The 16159-nt window shown below is 37.6% G+C and overlaps 1 protein-coding gene across 2 annotated transcripts in view; it reads left to right on the forward strand.

The window, feature by feature from the left end:
* Positions 1-16159, forward strand: part of Serpini1 (serpin family I member 1) — an 86314-nt gene that overhangs the window by 21783 nt on the left and 48372 nt on the right. The window contains exon 2 of one of the 2 annotated variants that reach the window (XM_087614365.1): positions 11665-11903. The gene's annotated coding sequence lies outside the window, so the exon portion shown is untranslated. 2 annotated transcript variants of the gene reach the window in all.

Below are 16159 nucleotides of genomic sequence, written 5' to 3' on the forward strand. Positions count from 1 at the left end.
ACACAGGTTAAGCTGCCTTTTATACAGCCCAAGCCCTCGTTCTTAGAGATGGTAGCATCCACAGTGGGCTGGGCCCTTCTGCATCAATTATAAAGCAAGGGGCTACCCCATAGCCATAGACACAGACCAGCCTGATAGAGGCAGTTCCTCAGCTGAGGCTCCCTCTTCCCAAGTATGTCATTAGCCACCAAAAACAACCATCCTGCAAGCTATCTTCCTTATCTCCTAAGTTACTTCCTTTCTTCCTTTCCTACAACCCACAGACATGTTTAGTAACACCTCTCAGCTGCCTCCAACAGTAAGTGGGACACGTTACAGTCTGATCTGCAGTTTACAAACCATTCAGCAAACTCAGTTTTTTCTTGAACATGTCTAGTCTTTCAGAAAAAGAAAAATTCTCCACAAGTCATTGGCCCAGTTCTTACTGTAAACATGAACTCATAACTTCAAGTCTGCATTGCATAAGGTTATCTGTTCATAGAAATGATACATTGTAATACACAATAAGTTTCAGGGTGATAGTTTGAAACAAAAGTCCTTGAACAACAAAAAAAAAGGAAGCCCCATGAGAAACTTCCAGAACTGTGATCACTGTAATTGAATCTCCTCTCAGAGTAATTTCAAATGTATTTTTATCAGTAGCAGACCTTCCTCATCTACCTGAAATAGACAGGCAACCAAAGATATTGGGAACATTGATTTTTTTTTTATCATAGAGAAAGCTCTGATTTTTATTACTTTTTAAAAAAAATCACATTTATTTTGTTCTGAAACTCTGTATGCCTTCAACATTTTCACAGTGATACACACACACACACACACACACACACACACACACACACACACACACACTTGCTCAATAAGGAAAGCACGTAAGCACGTGTGATCCTGTCTCCTGTAGCCGACTCATTTAGCACACATGGAGCCATATGTTTTGTTTTAGATAATCTCATAACAATTTACATCTTACAGCATAAACCCCTCAATGTCTGCCTGGCATACATCACATGTGGATTTTGGTGCTGTCCTTACTTTCTTGACATAAAGGTAAACAGTCCTATTACCCGAGGCTTGAGACAGCCTAGTTTTGTTAGAGGGTATGTATAGGAAAGCTTAGGCCAGTTGTGTTAAACCCTGGACCATTCTGAGTACCTCTAAGCATCAGTAATTTTTTAAAAAAAAATCTACTTACAAACTCATGCCTATAATTTTAGTACTCAGGAAACTAAGGCAGGAGGATTGCTGTGAATTCAAAACCAACCTGGATTGTGCCAGGTTAATCTAGGCCCCACATTTGAGACCCTGCCTCAACTTACATATATATATATATATATATATATATATATATATATATATATATACACATACATATATATACATATATATGTATATATATATATATATATATGTATGTATGTATATGTCAGTTCTTGATTTTTTGTTTTTGTTTTTTTAATCTTAAAATGATCTTAGACTTCACCAGTAGAGGCCATTTGGAAGTAGCTATACTTTGTAAGATGTTTTGTTTCAGGCAAAACATAGAAAAAAGGTGATTATGAGTAGCCTATAGTTTGTATTACAACTTTGTAGAGTACAGACCAATTACTTAATGGTTCCCACATAGAATTAAAGTCAAGTTAAAATGTGAATCTGATATAATTAGTCTTAATACTATCTGTTCATATTCTTTTAAAAAATTTTTCATATTTCTTTTACTTGTTTATAGTCTTTGAGAATCTAGGACTACTAAGTATGTTATATTTAATAAACCAAGAACCCTGTATTATTAATTAATAAACAAATACATGCTTCTGATTTTATGAAAGTGTTTTCTTAATTAAACAGAAATACTAGAGCGTCTGGCTATAGGTTATGAGGCAAAATATTTTGTTTTAGAAGGGATGAATAAGTCTATGTGCCTTGAATCAACATGACCATTGTGACTGTGAAAGAAATTTCCAGTGTACCACTACAATTATTTAGATTAGGTATTTGATTTGTACCAACAAGTATGCAACCAAAAAAAAAATCAAATAAAAATACAGTATGCAACCGACTCCTGTTTTTTGTTTTTCGGTTTTTTTATTTGTTTTTTTGTGGTTTTGTTTTTTTATGTTTTTTTTTAAAGACTGTGTTTTCAATCTCAGCGACCTTTCACTGTGTCACAGCTGCAGCAGTGGAAGCAAGAGATGGTGAGTGTATGTAAATAAGGCTTTCCATCCTTGAGGAATCTTTTGTGAGACAATATTTAAGTAGCTACAGAGGATTTATTCACGAGAGAAAGGAAGCACCTTTAACAGCATCCTTGCCATCCTCAAGTTAGTTAACCGCCACATAAAATCCCTTCAGTAGTGAAAGAGAATGTTAAACATTGAGGACGAGCCTCACATTTTACTCAAGAGTTCTTTCGTAAGACTGACTTTTAGAAACAAGCTCAGTCTCACTAAATTGTGCGTCACTCATGACATGGAATTGCTGCTTCTGCTGATAGTTTTCCAATGGTATTTGGGGTATAGTAAACCTCGGAAACGTGAGACTATGCACTAAGATAACAGAGGAGCCTATGGACCAACACTGCAGAAGAGGTAATGGGAACTTTTCTAGCTCTTCTCTTGCTCTGAGGGTCACATCATCCCACTAAATGTTTTTTTTTTTTTGTTTTGTTTTGTTTTGTTTTTTTGCTTTTTTTTTTTGTCTGTTTAGGGGTTTGGTTTGCTTAAGATTGCTCATGTTTCAAATAACCTCAATTGGTCAATTGGTTTTCATTCTCTTTGCCCCACACCTCTGCTCTCCATCCCCATCCCTGTCCCTCCCCCACCTCTCTCATTAAAGTTGTCATCACATATTATTTATGCCCTCTGACCATTCATTAAATATGAAACAGTATAAATATTCCTAAATGTCCTCTTGCCGAATCTCAATAACTCAGTCTCTAATCAGAGGATAAATGTTGGTGATGTTCACTCTTCTGAACAGTGTGCTTGAAGGCCTTTTGTCTTCAATTTTGAACTTGCAGGTGTCTAGATTTAGTGTTCTGTGTCCCCAGAGTTCTCTAAATACACAGTTGCTCTTGGAGCATATGTTTTATTTTTCACCCATTCCATGTCATTTTTTATTAGATATTTTTATTTTTCCGGTTTCCCAGACATAAGCCCCCTATCCCATCCCCCTCCTCTTCTTCTATAAGGGTGATCCCCTCCCAGCCATCCCCCCCCCACATTCCCCAACACTGGGGGTCCAATCTTTGCAGGACCAAGGGCTTCTCCTTCCACTGATGCCCAACAAAGCCTTCCTCTGCTACATATGCAGCTGGAGCCATGGACAGTCCATGTACAGTCTTTTGGTAGTGGTTTAGTCCCTGGGAGCTCTGGTTGGTTGACATTGTTCTTATGGGGTTGCATTATTTAAATTTTTACCCTTAACGTCGGGCTCTCATGTAGCTCAGGTGGACTTACACTTCTGAACCTGCTGCCTTTGATTTCCAGGACCTATGCCTTGCTACGTGTTTTAAATAAGTGTTTCTTGGGATGAATTGATTTCTTGCAAGGCATTGAGGTAAAAACAAAGTTTAGGATAACTTGTTTCATTACTTAAGCAAGAAAATAAAGAGATGCAAACTAATGTAATTATAAGCATAAAGATAGCTTGTTTCTTACAATAGAATAGGAATTGGTAAACATAGGAAGAGCAGCAACACTAGAACCATCATAGTTCGAAAAACACCATGTTGCAATTTTTGGAACTGAACTATAACTGCATATCAGAATTAGTGGCCAAAATTGAGACAAGAAAGGACATTTATATAATCTTAAACTATCATTCCATAAGATAACCTTTTCAAAGATTGGAAGGTATAAGGAGCATGAGATAAATTTGATGTTGGATCCTGGACAGAATCCAGAGCCAGGGAAAAAAGACATTAGTATAAAGTCGTAAAATGGGAACAAAGTAGGTAGATTAATTCGCTGTATCATGCCAATGTGAAGGTTCCTGGTTCTGATAATTTTGCATTAATTGTAAGATTTTAATGTTTGCAGAAACAGAGAAGGCCACATAGAAACTCTACGTATTTCAACTTCTTGTAAGCTAAAGTTATCTGTAACCATGAATAATTTAAATAGACAGAAAGGAATGGCAAGTTTTTATAGTCTTCTGGCGTTTTATAAAAGAAGGTTAAGGGTTAGAGTCAAGGGGCGAGGGTGCAGCCCAGTTGTAGAGTACTTACTGATTAATATTCATGTGATGCCCTGAGCTCAGTCCCCAGCATCCAAAAGAAACAATGGCAAAGATGAAAAAAGTTGTGGGGAAAATTATGGGCTACATTTATGGCTCAGACTTGACACTGGATGCAGATGGCAACTATTTCAGTGATTTGTGGAAGGCCAACCACTGATGGTCAGCTCTTAGATCTCATTTTTCTCACTTCACAAAATCTATGATTTAACTGTTTCATTCTCATAAATACTAGATAGGTGGAGTTTCCCATAAGAATAGAAGATTTTCAAGGCAACACAGTGGCATTAGATTTCAAGTTTCCTCATTCTTGAAACAGTTTCCTCATTCATACTCTCAGATTATTCATATTCCAAAAATGTCATGACAAACATTTATTTAGAATCTACTAGTCAAAACTCTGCACCAAGCATAAGTTTCCAAAGGATATGAATTATTGAATGTCACCTTCAAAAGGTAAGTTTTCTAGGAAAAAGAAAATGAAGGTTGGCTAGGTAGAAGGACTATGAACATTATTTGAGGCAAGTATGGTAACTCTGCCTTCAGGGATAGCAAAGGCTCAAACTGTGTCAGTCCTGACCTTGAAGTATATAATCCTCGTCGCCTTCTTTTTGTATGTACTCTGTAAACATTTAGTGTCCTTCCCTCAAGAAAGGGACACTTACAGACTACAGTTGGAACATAACATTATTTTCTTCAAAATAACTTTACTCTTGAGATTGTCTAAGGATTAGCAGAATTCTGCTTCATTGAAAGTCTTCAATTAGTCTTGCTGCCCACACATCTCAGTGATCTAGCTGGGTAAACTCATTCCCCCTGTGTGGTGCCATCAATTGGGTCTAGCCAGGATTGTAATGACTCTAGTAAGACCAGGGAAGCGGCCAGCTGAATCAGGTCAGGGAAAATGTAGCAGTCTGACTTTGGAATGCTACCCATTTTCTGGTCTGGCAACAGGGCAGGAAAAGTGGAAGCTTCCAAACATTCAAAGCATGCTGTCTTGTTTTTAAAATATTAGCCTACATCAGGGTTCCACAACTCTGTGAGTTTTGTCTCAAAGGATGGGTCCCCTTCCATCCTTTCAGAGAAGAGAGAGAGAGAGAGAGAGAGAGAGAGAGAGAAATACATTTGGGAATCTTGTTTATCTTTAGAGATCCTCTAATTGGTATAACCCTCCTTCCCAGCGTGACGTGACCCAAAGGTCATATGATCACACAATACAAATGGTCTGAATAGGTTTTGCTTTGTGTTTTTCACATTGAGATCTGCCTTGAATGAGGATAAGTTCAATATTATAGGCACTTGAGGCTCTGATATTTAAGATCCTTTCTCTGTTACAATTTGGCATATTTCTGTTTAGTTGAGTTCTAAGAAGATAAGTACAGATCATTATGCCTCCCACGAGGGTATTTTTGCGTCTGCTTTGGGATATTATTGCCTTGTGGTATGTCCATATATAGCATATACAGCTGCATTGGAACAGGATTCAACACTGTAAAACAACTGTTCCTGGGGCAAAGTTAGATCATGTGAGCCCTTTGATTTTACCCTCTACAACATAACCTAGGGGGCAGAAAACTGAGTTTCATATTCTTTATCCTTGTGTGACATTTTCCCATCAAATATGGCTTCCAAGTTTTGAATAGACTTGATGTATTTAGGATCACTGACTTTGTTCTAAGTTTCTTCAATGCTGCATTAGAAATGGATTTAAAAAGCTTTGAGGCGTGAAGCATCCAGTGGTGGCAATTTCGGGTGTCTAAACCATTCTTCATCTTCTATTTTATGCCTTGATAGTCATTGTTTATAAAACTGGGTTTTCCTATTACATCAGTTAATATTTGCACTATCAAATGTATTTATGTAAAAGTTTCAGCCTTATCAGCCTTACAAATTTGATGGATGTGGGACAGGGAGGGTGTGCAGACAGAAGCATTATTACTTGAATTCTATGTGTTTTTATTTAGTATGGTACCACTCCGTCATCATTACTCATTCTGCAGTAACCTCTAATATTTGAATGCTCTAACAATGTACTAATTTTCTAAGACATTAGAGTGATTTCTGTTGCATAAATGATAGCTTTCATTGCTTATAAAATGCACTGCCATACTCAATAATGTCTTCTTCAAAGTTATATTGCATTGATTACATCTGGCAGTCCCATATGGTGAAACTTAGTTATGACCTTTCCAATTAAAATATGGTTGGAAACCCACTTCTGGGGAATAACTCAGCAGTCTACAAAGTTTCTCAGTGACAGTCAGAACATGAAATGATTTTAAGGGAATAAATTTGCAATACAAGTGGGAACACAGAAGAAGATTTTCAATCTGTATTAATTTATTTTGCGAAAACCATTACTTAGACAATATGTTTTCCAATCTTATTCTAACCAAAGATGAGTAACACTGCCTTGGCAAGAGTCTGTGCTTTACATATCCCATATGGTTAAGCAGAAATACCTAGTTTCATACTTATGTGTGAAGAAAATGTTGAAGGGGAAAATATTCTTAAGGACTGTTTTCCAGCACCTCCTCCAAGCCTTGGCCCGGGGGGGGGGATCCATAGGGAAACCATGGTCCCCTGCCACTACATGGGCCCACCCAAATCTCTCTACACAAATGAACTTCACCTTTGCCCCAGTTTTACCAGTGCAATGTCTGTATTTCTGTCTAGGGCCAATGTGTCTGTTATGTACCTTATCTCATCTCCTATCTTCTGCTCTTGCTAGCACTTCTGAAATGCAAATATCAACCCCTCTTCCTTCCTGGGCCATCACTAGTAGAAATCAGATTGTTGTATATTTCCTGTCTTACGTATGTACAACAGATTTCTCCTCTCAGTTGTCTTACCTTTCTTTCATTCAGATAGAGCCATCTTTCCTCTGTTTAAAAGAACTGCCTTTGCCTAGTGTATGAATCTTTCCTGCCCATGTATCTGAACACTCCACCTAGGTGTCCACCCCTTCTCTGCCCACTTTCCCTATTTGATCTGTATTGGCTGCTCTGCTTTTGAACCAAATGACCCAAAGTTTCCTTGGCCGTTGTGCCTGTGAATCTGCGCCTCGAATCCCAGGATTCTGAAGCTTGCTTCATTATCTTCCTTCATGCAGCACTCCCTTAAAACTTAGAGATTTCGGTGAAATCTTCCTCATCTTTGTGTGTAAAATTCCAGCACTCCTCTTTATGCACTCACTGTCTCCTCTTTGCTTTGGGTATTTATTACACTTTACTGTACTTTTAAAATAAGTTTCATTATAGAGGCAAGCAACATGGATAGAACCCTGTTTCCAGACAAGTTGATTGTCCATAAAAAATGAGGGGATGTCGAGGATATGTGGCTCATACTTAAGAACCAGACCTGACTGACTATTTCCAGTAGCCATGTAGTTCCAGAGAGTCTATTCCAAGTTTCTGGATCTCTACTGGCTTATGTATAAGTCATTTTCTGTCCACATCATTCATCCAGCAAATACTGGGCTCAGGTTCAGACAGCCCTGAGGGAGGCAGTCTGGTTCCTGTCCTCATGGAGGTTGACTTCTACAGAGCAATAGTAATCAACAGTCCTGGAACATATGTAAAAGGAAAAGGTGTAAGATTTTGAAGGTAAGGATGAGTTGGCTTAAAGTACATTGCTTGTAAGTAGTGGTCAAGTGTCTCCTCCCCCAGTCTCAGAAAGTTATGTAGCCAGGCATAGTCTACGTGCTATCCTACCAGCTTGCCTTATAGTTTATCCATCCCTAGAAATAACGCTTAAAAATGTAGAGAATAACCCAGAATTGTTCCTGTCTAAAGGAAATGCAGGGACAAAGAGTGGAGCAGAGACTGAAGGAAAGGCCATCCAGAGACTGTTCCGACTAGGGACCCATCCCATCTGTAGACAGAAAACCCAAACTCTGTTACTGATGCCAAGAAGTGCTTGCTGACAGGAGCCTGGTATAGCTGTCCCCTGAGAGGCTCTGCCAGAGCCTGACCAATTGAGATGCTTACAGCCAACCATCAGAATGAGCATGAGGATCCCAATGGAGGAATTAGAGGAAGAACTGAAGGAGCTGAAGGGCTTTTCAACCACATAGGAAAAGAACATCAACTATCCTGACCACCCAGAGCTCCCAGGGACTAAACCACCAACCAAAGAGTACACGTGGAGAACCCGTGGCTGCATATGTAGCAGAGGATGGCCTTCTCTGGCTTCAGTGGGAGGGGAGGCCTTTGGTCCAGTAGAAGCTCAATGCCTCAGAGTAGGGGAATGCTAGGGTGGTGAGTTGGGAGTGCGTGGGTGGAAGAACACCATCAGAAAAGCGGTGAGAAGGGGAGTGAAGTAGGGGGGTTGCACAGGGGAAACTAGGAAGCGGGATAACATTTGAAATGTAAATAAATAAAATAACCAATACAAATATAGAGAAATGAATCCAGTGTGCAGAATTTCTGATTCAGAACATTGAGGATGTGGTTCCTAAGATGCTGTTAATGAAATCTGGACACAGAAGTTGCCAGACCACTGAGAAATGCTGATCTAGAGGAATAGCTTTACTGTCTCCCATTTTCATAATAGGTTATAAAAACATTTTAGAGCATGTCATTCTGAGTAAGTTATGCTGTCCCAGAAGCCATTTAATCCAACACTTTTGCCTCACATTAGTGATATTAATGACCCATAGAGATCACATACTCACTATCTAATCATAGTAGGATTTAAATCTTAAAATAACTCTCCCTACCCCACTCCCAGAGGATTTTTGTTGCCTGTAGCTTTATTGGAAGAAAAAAAAACTATACATGAAGAGTTTTAGAATGTCATCCATTTTAAGGGATTATGAAGTAAAGAACAGAAAAAAAAAAACCTAGCCAAAGCCACAACCAAATAGAGCCCTGACCTGGGAGAGTCTTATATCTGTATCCACAGAGGACAGTGATCAACAGATAGTGCCAACAGTTGTGATTGCTAAGCCATGCAGATGCAAATATGAGTGTAATTTAAATCTCTTAATGTAATTACAGCAATGTCAAAGAATTTTGAAATATGGCCTATCACCAAATTCTGCCTAAGGTCATAAACCCACAAGTGTTTCTTAGCAATCACAAAGTTTGATATTCCCCAATTTAGGTGTATGGAAGATTGGAGTGTCTGCCTTTTAATAACAGCAGATAATGTATTAAATATTACTTTAATATCTTTAAAATCACAAAAATATCATAGCTAGCCACACCCCAAAAGATTCTTTTTTTGATATACTTACATTTTCTATACAACTAGGACATCTTATCAAGTATTCAGTACTTGATTTCAGATCCCTCTCAGAGTTTATCTCACATAAATTATGTGCATCCTCTCAGGACTTACCGGCAAGAGTAAGGTAAGATTCCTAGTATTGGCTCAAGGACACTATCATTAGCCCCCAGTACTGGGTACGATACTAATGCTAGGAGTGTCATGAGGAATAGGCTTATGGAAATGACTTAGACTCAGACTTCCTGTGGGACAGCAAACTGTGCCAGGAAAAGTTTTGGTAGGTAGAGCAGAGCCTGAGTCCCTGGAAACTTGGGGTACACACCTGAGATAGTAGCTGGCTCCCTGCCAGATTACTGGCGTTGAACACATGCCATATTTCCTATATAAGGAAAAGTGACCTGTGATTAAGTGGACAGAGAACAGAGTTCTTCATGCTAGTTCTTCATACCTAGATGCCATGAAGTTTTAGCCAATATGCGTCCCTTCCTAGACTGCCTCCCCGAAAAAGGTATTTAATCTTGGATCCCCTCAAGAATTTGGTACACATCCATTTTCTATGATAAATACCCCAACCCCCACAAAGAAAAAAAAACAGTTTGGAACCAAGGACTGTCTCTTTTATCTACTGCAGCCATGGGGAGCATGGAGAAGACCTTCACCTACAGAGCAGCTGCCCCAATCTCCCATAGTAAGCCTCTCTGTGCCTCCAGCTAACCACTACCAAGCTAAGCCTGAGCTCACAGCTCAGGCCCCAGGGTAGTCAGTCTTAGGGTTATTCTCCAATATTGAAGGCTTACAAACTAGTAAGTGTAAATGACTAAAATGAGTAGGAATACTTCAGAGCATTTTTATTGTAGCTAAGTCTTATAGATATTATCTTTATAAATTACAAACAAATCATATTCTTATGAACCTAAGAACAATTAATAATAACTCCTTGGTGAAGTGTCTATTCATCCTTACTATACTCATTTTTATTTGTATTAGTATTGGTTTTATTGGCTTATAGGCATACACACCTCTATCTTTTTTCTATATTTTACCTTTTCAAAATCTATTTTTTAATTTTAATTCTGTATACGTTGTCTTAGTTGGGTTTCTTATTTATTTATTTATTTATTTATTTATTTATTTATCTATTTATTTATTTTTAGGTTTCTATTGTTAGGATGAAGCACCACGAACAAATACAAGTTGGGGAGGAAAGGGTGTGTTTCATCTATTAACTCTCAAGTTACAATCCATCACTGTGTGAAGTCAGGTTAGGAGCTCAAGTGAGGAGCCTGCAGGCAGGAAATAATGCAGAGAACATGGAGAGACACTCTTTACTGGCTTGGTTCTCATGACTTGCTCAGTCTGCTTTCTTATACCACCCAAAATTTCCTGCTTAAAGATGGCATTGCCCTCAGTGGACTGAGCCATTTCAGGTCAATTATTGATCCAGAAAATGCCCTACAGATTCTCCTCCAGGCTTTCTCAGGGTGGCTTTTCCTCATATGAGGTACTGCTTCTAAGGTAATTCTAGCTTGTGTCAGGTTGACAAAAACCTAAGCAGGGTATGCATGCACATGTCTATGAGGTTTTATACACATGAATGCAGGTGTCCTTGGAGGCTAGAGGCATTAAATGTCTCAATATGTCTTCTGGGATCTTGAGGTCAGGTCCTCTTCAAGAGCCTTACCAACTAAGCCATTTCTCCAGCACCAGATATATTTTTTTTGGTCTTTCATTTTTATTTGGGCCTTTGAGCTATACAGATATTTTTATTATAGCTCAGTCATATTCATTAGACTTTCTTTGATGTATTTGGAATCTTTGTCATTTTTAGAACTTCTCTATCTCAACATCAAATATACATTTCTGCTTGTATACAATAGATATGTTTTATATATTATATATATTTATACATGTGTAAATTAGAATATATATGCAAATATATCATTAAGTTATCATGCATTTTAAGACTCCCATGATTTCTCCCTAGAATGTATGTGTGTATGTATATATTTATATATTTACTATTAAAATCTGGTCTATGTAGAATTTATTTTGATTATGATACAAAGCATACATTACTTGAAAATTTTTACATACATACTCATTCTGTTACCTCTTTTAAGGTAATTTTTGGTTTGTTTTGTTGATTGTTTGTTGGTTGTTTGGTTGATTGATTGTTTGTTTGGTTGGTTTTTAAAATAGGGTGTTATGTAGCCCCGGAGTAGTCTCAAACTACCATTATAACTGACGATTACCTTGAGCACTTGATCTTCTGTCATCTACTTCACAACTTTTGGGACTATAGACACATGCAACCGTGCCAAGTCTTATGTGGTATGGTGGCCACAAAATTAGGACATCTTTTGTCCTAAGCAAACACTCTGCCAATTTAACCACACCCCAGCCAGAGAACCTGTTATCTAAATATCAATTAGCACTAGGTAAGTAATCTATCTTAACCCACTAATTTTAAACACCAACTTCTGTCATGTAGTAAGTCGTATTTTAAGCCTCCTTGTTTTAATTATAACATTCTGGCACATTTTTTCTTAGCATTATTTTTTTTTCTTCAGAATATTCTTTTCATGCTTACATTTTAATTTGTTTTTATGAATTTAATAATGTCTGTAATTTCGTGGTATTTTATTGTAATTATATTATCTCTATCAAATTATAGGGAGAAGGGACATCTTCACAGCGTTAAATATGTGACCTCAAAGTACAATATCAGCTTCCAAGCTCCCTAATCTTCAACTTTCTCAAAATCACTAATGGTTTTTAGAGTTTGTTTTTAAAATATTCCAAATAAAGTCTGGGCATTCAGCTTCATTGATGTCTCTCTGGTATCTTCAAATTCATCTTTCTCCTCCCCCAGCTAGTTATTTCGGCATGTTATTTGTGGGAATTGGACCACTTGTCCTGTGAGGTTTTCCTTTATTTTTATAGCTTAATGATGCTTAATATGTTTAATTGTCATTATTTTGGCAAGAACACCACATGGGGCATTGAGTAATCTACTCCTCTTTCTGCCCATTCCTCAGCACTCTTTCTGCTTTTCTTCCATATAAATCTTCTTTATTGCATTTGAGTGTTTCCTATGGTTTATAATGACATCACCTCGGTGGAGGTAATTTGGCAGTATTTATGAAAATTACGAGTACTTGTGTCTTTTGACCTAGTAATTTAACTCGTAGGAATGTATCCTGCAGAGATAATTGCATACCTGTGAATTGATGCAATTACTCATTGCAGTATTATTTGTGACAGAAAGGATTGCATGATCTAAGTTCCTATTGGGAGAAGACTAATTAAATAAATGGTACACATCTGTACAAGTGAAATCCTGGAAGCCAACTTTAAAAATGAAGACATTCTTTGTGAAATCATATAACAAGGGCACCAATTTATATTGCTAGGTAAAAATATAGTATACATCTATTACATTATTATCATCTGTATTATAAAAAGAGTTATTCACACACTGTGTTGCCATGCATAAGAGGATTTTAATTGATTCTACTGAGGGAAATGGGCTGATAGGAGCAAAAAGAGTGTGGGAAATTGCATTTCTGTCTAGTTTGGGGTACAGAAAGTGTTTACTTAACATGCAAGATGCCATAGGTTTGAGCTTCCCAAATCATGTAAATCTGAGGATGTTTTCACAAGCCTATAAGCCCAGAAATTGCAAAAGAAATAATAAAATAAAATAAAAAAACAGGGGTTCGAAGTTATCATAGCGGCATACCTAGTTTGAGACTAGCCTGTTCTAAATTAGATGCTGTCTTAATATGGCTTCTCATGAAGTTTAAATTTTGTTTCTCTGTAGATGTTTTACCCAGTTCACTTGTTTAGTTAAAAATGTAATGATTGTGACATATAGATAGAAGTTTACATGTAAATTAATATACTTTATGTTTAATATCTATCATAATGCTATTTGACACAGATAAGATCAATTTGTTCAAAGTAGTAAGAGTTTGTTCTAAACAAGATAGGTACTTCATCAGAAAGCAAGATGACGGAACACACAGTGTGCTGGCATAGGGGAGATTTAGCAGAGTCCACCTTGTACAGGCAATTTATACGTCAAATGAACAGATCATCTTTCCAAAAAAAGTGAATGCAACTATTACATGTATTTGGAAGCCAAAAGAAAAGAAAAGACCAAAGATAACCAGACAAACATTAGAAAAAGTGATACTTATAGAAATACCACCAATGCTTTATATCAGTTTATCCTGTGTATCTAAATTGTTCCTCCATACCTGTCCATTATATTATACTATTCCAGCCGACTTCAGTGAATCAGTTGGTTCAGGGAAATAGGACAGAAGGTCAAGGGTTTTACCTTATCAGCATACTTTCTCAGAAAATTGAGAATTTTACATACCTAGAATTTCCTCTATAGGTAGTCTAGGTCCCAGCCACCCAAATAGACGCTATAAGCAATGATAAATTTGAGATCATGCAAGAGGTCTTACTGTCTGTCTATTAGGGTTGCCTGTCTTATCCTTACCTGCAGTTGAGCTTTAATGATCATCATTTTCTTGCTGCTCTTATGAAACAACATATAATTTTATAGTTCAAAATGGATGATGCTTATGCCAACATGATGCTCATTCTCCCTCCCTCCCCCCCTCTATCTCTCCCCCCATGTGTGTGTCGGGGGAGGTATGTATATGTGTTTTAAAGGTAAATCACCTAATCTGTAATTTTCAGGTTTTGAAGAAGACTCAGTTTCAAAAAATAAGGTGGAGAGTCATAAAAATATTACTTTATGGCCTCCATATGGACATAAGCAACACACACACACACACACACACACACACACACACACAGAAATTTAAACCTGACTATCACACAAAGACACACAAGGACACACACATGTATATGCACACACACACACACACACACACACACACACACACACACACACTTGCCTTCATTTTACCATGGCTCTTACTGAGCTCTCCCAGTGACAAAATTAGAGAGAAAGTGATGTGATGACACGCCTTAGGTATACAGGAAAAGGCAGATGCTTGGTACTCACAGTGTAAACTCTTCCCTTTCTCCCACTCTTCTGCCAATGATGAGAAAAGCTCTAACATGTTATGAGAGGAGCTTAACAAGAGATAATTTCCAGTCAGTGGAGGCTATTAAACTTGGACTCAATTCAGAGGGAAATAATTAAATCCATTTCTCTCTTGGTATCTTAAAATAAGAAAATACTATATTGAGGAACTTGTGGAGAAATACAATAAATTCCAAGTTTTTTTCCCCTTCCCTAAGAAACTTTCACATTGGCTCACTTCCCTGGCACATCTTTACTACTGACTTAAAGCTGTTAGTATATTATAAATGCTGCTCTGCATATGAGAATGAAGTGAAAACAGAATCCTTTCATGGAACCTTTTAATATCGACTTAGGTTTTACTCAGTTGCCCACACTGCAAACAATAAATCATCCTTTCAGTCATTCAGAGCAATAAGCAGCATAAAGAAGCTAAGGATTCTTAACAGTTCAATGGTAGATGTGTTCAGACAGATTCATTTAACACCAGAGGATGTAAGGGAAATTCATCATAACGAAATTAAACTATTTTTGAATTCTTAATTCTCTCTTGCCATCGCCTCTAGTCCCAAACAGGAATGTTGAGAAGTAATGCTTATACTTTCATTTCCCCATGGTAAAACTACTGTGAGCCATGAGTACTTTAGGAATATACATGTATGTACATATGTGTATACACATATATGTAAATATTATACATACATATACACACATGTATTTATGTATATATATATTATATATATGCATATGCATGTGTGTGTGTGTGTGTGTGTGTGTGTGTGTGTTTAACAACAATTGAATAAAGAGACCATGACTTGGAGGTGAGCAATAGTTTATAAGAGAAGTTTTGGAGGCAGAAAGCATAGGGGGAATTAATGATATTAATAATGATTATATTATTATCTCAAAAATAAAAGAAATCATTTTAAGATAAGAATTAAAAATTAATCTGAAAGAAAAGGGAGGGAGGGGGAAGAAGGAAGGAAAAAAGGAGAGAGAGAGAGAGAGAGAGAGAGAGAGAGAGAGAGAGAGAGAGAGAGAAGAAAGAAAAGAAAGAAAGAAAACCAAACACGGAAATGCAATTAACTGAGGTTGTCCTCAGCCAGAGTTCCCTCTGTCACTCACTCCTGTGCAACTGATAGAGAACAGGGTTCTTAGAGGAATTGACAGTGCAGAATTAGGTTCAGATTCACGGGTTAGAAAGCGTCACATATCACAACTCTGGTCTCATACAAGGTAGAAAAATCGAAGTAACATGTTTCCTATGTCCACCTCATAGGGCTCTCTTTAATGGCATCATCCTGAGTGAGGTAACCCAGTCACAGAAAAACACACATGGTATGCACTCACTGATAAGTGGATATTTGCCCCAAAGCTCAAATTACCCAAGATACAATCCAAAGAACACAGGAAGTTCAAGAAGAAGAATGACCAAAATGCAGATACTTCACTGCTTCTCAAAAGGGGGGACAAAAAATATCCATAGGAGGGGATATGGAGGCAAAGTTTGGAGCACAGACTGAAGGGATTGCCATGCAGAGCCTGCCCCACATGTGGCCCATATATATACAGCCACCAAGACTAGATAAGATTGATGAAGCTAAGACGTGCCTGCTGACAGGAACA

The sequence above is a fragment of the Rattus norvegicus genome, chromosome 2 (genome assembly GCF_021556685.1).
Source record: "Rattus norvegicus strain SHRSP/BbbUtx chromosome 2, alternate assembly SHRSP_T2T, whole genome shotgun sequence".
Taxonomy (NCBI): domain Eukaryota; kingdom Metazoa; phylum Chordata; class Mammalia; order Rodentia; family Muridae; genus Rattus; species Rattus norvegicus.